This window comes from Tyto alba, unplaced genomic scaffold, assembly GCF_018691265.1.
Source record: "Tyto alba isolate M040663 unplaced genomic scaffold, T.alba_DEE_v4.0 Super-Scaffold_9, whole genome shotgun sequence".
NCBI lineage: Eukaryota > Metazoa > Chordata > Aves > Strigiformes > Tytonidae > Tyto > Tyto alba.
In genome coordinates, this window is record NW_024881330.1 from 11,304,258 (window position 1) to 11,309,631 (window position 5,374).

The window sequence follows — 5,374 nt, forward strand, 5'->3', positions numbered from 1 at the left end:
GGTTTTCAAAGGGATTTAATCCGGGTGAAATTCAACCCCGTGGTCAATGAAGCACTCACATTCCTCCCGAAGCTCAGCAATAAGGAATAGGCACTGAGGGGTGAGACTGTCAGGCAGAGATTTCGGGAGGCTGGGGTGGGGTGTGGGGCAGGATATGGAGGCTGTGACACGCCGCTGGCACTGTGGGGTGATGCTTCTGCTCTCTCGTGTCACCCAGGCCCGACAGCACCTCGCTCCATTTTGGACCAGGATCACCAGACCTTCTGGTGGTGTGTGCCATCCCAGCGTGGAGCTGCTGCTTCAGTCACTGTGCAGAGACCACTGCCCTCCCCGTGCTCCCTTCACTCCCTTACATCTGTGTCTCAGGCTCTGACAGCCTTGTAAGCCCATGGGACACAAGTATCTGGTCAACCTGTTCTACACAATGTACCCAGCACTGGGATGGCTGCTCTGGAAAGAGCACTGGACCATAACCAAACATGACCTTCCAGCAACATTACCACCAACCTCTTCCTCCACCCAGTGCCAACATATCATATATTCTCTCATCCCATAAACCAACTCAGCCCTGTCTCACACATGTAAGGATGATACTTGAGAAGCCTGTTACATCACGATGCTGTGAGACACAATTACAGACCTTTGAAATGTACCCAGCATCTATTGCATCATGAGAGATGTACCAAGAATATGATTAGAGACGGATAAAAGGTGTTTCTTTAATAACGCATTAGCCAACGTGTTTAATGAATGTATTTTAAATGCCAACTGCAGACAGAACAAGGTGTATTTCGACACACATTAGCTGATCAAGGGAAACCTCAGGAGGAAGTCTAAAGGGAACAAATGAACTTGGCAAACTGGAGGATCCAGCCCATAGAGAATTTAATGGGAATTAAGGCCCTAATTCAGCAAGGTATTTAAAGACAGATTTTTAGATGTACTTAGTGAGTTAAACATTTAAATACCTTTAAAAATCTCATCCACCAACATGTAATGACCTCTAAGTCTGTGTTCAGATCCATCCCTGTTCATTTCAGCAAAGTAAGCAGTACTAAAATGCTCTGCTGAATCAGGACCTAAATCAAATTTAACATGCTAATCCAGAAATTATCTAAATCCTATACGAGCTACTAAAGGAAGTTTCCTCCTCCCATTTTCAGGTGCTGGAACCTTCTTGTGAAATCAGTTCTCAATATTTTATTAAATTCTGTGGGTTAGGGCTAGTTACAAAAAAAAAAAAAAAAAAAAAAAATAATAATCCATAGCTAAGTAATCATTTTGTGTCAAATTCTGTCAGACCTTCTGAAAAGAGCAGAGGTTTGAATTTCAAACAGCGACACTGGTAATCAACCGCTTTGTGGAGATTTGCAACACAGAAGTATCCACATGACACATAGAAATGAAGTTTTATAAATAGCTCTTCTCCCATTTTATGTCTGATTAGGGATACGAGTCACAGTTGCCTGTGAACACTAATGAAGTGGAATCTTAGAAGAGGAGGAAGTGAGAGAAAGCTCAGATACAACAGGGATGGGCACTGTGTAAGAGCACAAATCAAATTTAGTGAGTCCTATCCTCAATGAGTGAAAGTGGCAGAGAATTAGGGTAAGTCAGAGTTTTAAGCATATGTCTCAATTGGATGAGCAGAAACTGAAGAAGTCCTTGAACCAGGATTTCCCCACTCCAAATGGCTGCTCACAAAAAAAAAGTTTGCAAACACATTTTAAGAGGGAGTGGGAGGGATTGATAAGGTGAAGAAGAGACCCTTGACACTCTCGAGTTCTTTCACCCCTGCAGTGAAAGCAAAAATGATCTTGGCCAGATCTTGAGAGAGTGAGAAGATCAGATACTGGTGATACCACTTTAAAGTGTCTCCAGAAGTGGCTGACACCCCATGCTGCAGTGAAAACCTGATAAGCATCAAGTACTCGACAAAGCTTCAAATATAGGAGTTTGAAGTGTAATGTGCTACTTTTCACCCCGAGGAGTCTCTGCCCACATCTCCAGAGGTTGAAATGCCCTGGCTGCTCGTGGCTTTGCTGGGTCCTGGATCTACTCTCAGGTGAAAGTGTCCATGTGTAGGCGGCTGCTGCAGCAAGAAAGTGCGATGGCATCCCCTCCCCTGGCACCTCGCTAGCCTCAGGAAGCAGCGAGTTCCACCACTGCCCTGCTTCCCCCTCTGGCAGCCCCCACCCTGTCACAGGCAAGTGTTACCCTCAAAGCTGAGAGCGATTTGTTCAATAAGAGCAATACAGGAAATGTTTGGGTCTGTACTGCAAAAATAACCACTTTACAAAGAACATCCCCCTCATGCTTGTCAATAGCCCCAAAGGTGATACTCTCAGTATGCACAAGTGTAAGAAATCAGACTACACGTGTCTTTTACTCACATTACTATGAGCAGGAAGGTTTGGGGGGTGGGGGAGGCTTTAGTGAAAATAGTATTGCTCTCAAAAAGGCAATTCAAACTACATTTTTATAGCCTAGGGCAAATTATCGTATGCTTTGGGCCCAACCTGGGCTACAAAAGTCATCAAGTATGGCTACCTGATTAGATGTGTGAAAACATCACGTTCCTGAACAAAATTGTGCTGCTAAAACTAATCTGCACTGGTGTGAATTATGCTGACAAAACCCACTCATCAGCTAGCAGAAGGGTTGTTGGTGTGATTCTTCTGCTGCTGGTTTTACAGTGAAGGAGAGTAGCTGATATTGGTGGTATAACAGGTATTACAAAACGTTTTAGGCTGAGGTGGGATCTGTGGCTCACTAAACAGCTGCAACACCATAAGATACAGTTAAAATGTCATTGCTTTTACACAAAATGTTCCTGGCCAGCAACTATCCTGGCAGCTTTGTGTACTCACATATACTGCCTAATTCTCTTCAGGAAAAATCACCAACAGTCGCTTCTGCAGTGGGCTGGAATGTGGAGCAGAGAAAATTGGACATGGGGTGCTCTGCTTCAGGATCCGTAACCTCCTAATGGGCAGGGCAACTTCTTCAACCCACTCAGCTACATCTGGAAGAAGGCAATTATTTACAACTTCTTTGAGAACATAGCTCAGAGCAGGAAAACTTCACTTTTGCTGTCTAGCCTTTCTCACCAGCCAAGCAAAATCAGGCAGGCATCACCTGAGTTTTTCATCATATTTGTCATCATATTCCCAACCACCATGACAAAGGTCTGGAGTGTGTTTGAGGCCTTATCCTGCATTCGTATAGGGAGTTCTATGGATGTAAATAGACAAGCATAATTTTAAATGCAAATTTTGCTGTGCAGGCAGTGAAGTATGAGGTTTATGTCCACACTGTTTCCCAATCTCAACAGATTTCTTGTGTCTTAAGTCCACTGTCCTGCACAGCGGCAAGAAATTCAAGGTAGCCAAGACCTCCAGTGATCTCCCCCATCCACACATGCTGTGTGCAACAACAAATAGTCCTTCATCTGGATCTGTCTCTGCTGGTTGCCCTTGCTTAAGAGGTGCAGGTGACCATCCCTCAATTCCACCACTGCAGCAGAACATGTTGGTTCTCCCTCTACCCTCCTTCAGTTCAGGACCAGCAGCAGGCCTGTTTCAAACCAAGTACTTGGACTTTTTTTAGTAACATAGTACAAACTAGACAGCATCTTTCCTGTAGATCACTCCACCAGCAGTCCTTGTTGAAGGCTGTCTTTGGCAAAGGGTTAATGACAAACAGACAGGGGGCATTCATGAGTTAAACCAGTTATTTACAGCCATCAACTGCTGCAGCTGGAAGGATGTTGGCATCTCACCTCTGTGCTTAGTGACAACATGGAAACTCTGTGGAAACTCATTAAAGCAGTAGCTTGCCCTCATCTTCACTTCAGTGATAAACATCAGAGGTCTCTCCCTGGACTGTCCTCTGGGACTGTTTCCAAATGCATATGAATAAATCAGCAGTAAGAGCAGAAATGATAGTAACTTAGCTAGTCAGAGTCCAGTGGTACAGTTACAATGTGCTAAGACCTAATCAAAATCTGGGGAAATCTCAAAATTTAAGGGAATCAATTACAATATTCCATTTCAGAAGAGAAGTCAAAATCTAAAATATTTCTTTGGGGCACAGAAAGGGGGGTGGGGGTTGGGGGGTGGGGTTGTGTGTGTGGAAAAAAAGGAGGAAACACAGAAATAAGCAAATGTTCAAATATTCTCCACTATCTATTGCAGCTCCTAGCACTTCTTCATATTGAAATTCTATGATCTTTGAAGGCCTGACTAATTCCAGACTTTCAGAGTTGAAGAACAGCAGCTGCTGACTTCTGAGAACCTGGCAGTGTCAGTGCCCCAGCATAAGCTGAGATGATCCGATTTTCCAGACTCCCAAGAGCACAGTGGTGGGATGAGCAACGGCTCCACAACCTGGTGGCACGCAGCTCCATTTCACTGCATCTGTGGTGCTCTGGTGTCAGACTCTGTAAGGTCTAGAAACCACCTTGGACTGTCTGCATGAATTATGTGTTCTGGGACTGTATTTTCTGGAAGCCTGGTCTCCCCACTATCATTCAGCAGCCAGAGAAGAGACTACACTGGTTTTTGCAGAAGTCTCTTTGGTCAAAGTCTGTGAAGTGAATATCTAATTGCAGCTGACCATTTTTCCTGTGTTTCTTCCTGAGGAGCCCATGAAGACCTGGAGGAAGCAAGGAGTCCCACATTGTAAGCTTCTGTGCATTTGATGAGTCCAAAGGAGAACCCAGACTCAAGTACTGGGAACACCAGGGTCAAACTCTGCCTCCGTTATTGACTTTCTCTGGCTTTGGACAGATAATACCACTGCCTTGCCTAAGTTTCTGAAAAATATGAGGATGTCTGAGTTACCATTTTTAAAGCATTTGGGTGATACAAAGTACCATGTAAAAAGTTACTCCCACAAGTTAAGCTTTGCAGAGCTGATCTTATAGGTAATTGATTGCTGCCAAGTTTATTTTTTTAAGTGGGTTTCATATGTGTATTTCCCCACAGGAATGTTTCTTTTGGTGGCTGTAACTCAAAAGTGTCAGGTTTGATGTCATGAGTTAGGCAGAAAGTAACAGTAGGGGGGGGGGTGTCCTACAAATCTTAGTGGAAATCTTTACAACTGCCCATTGACATAGTGTATGAAATGGCATACACTACAGTGGACATTTCTCCTAGTTTTCTATTCAGAAAGTGGGAGGAAAATACCTTTTTTTCCTCTGTTGAGGGTTTAATTTATATGCAAATGTTCTTTGGGCTATCTTTGAATGGAAAACCAAACACAGTGAAGGGAAAGCAAAAAAAGAGAAAAAAAAGAAAACAAACAAAAAACCCAATGCCTTCTCCTCAGCAAGGCACATAAAAGAAACATGAACTTTGATTTTTCTCAAAGA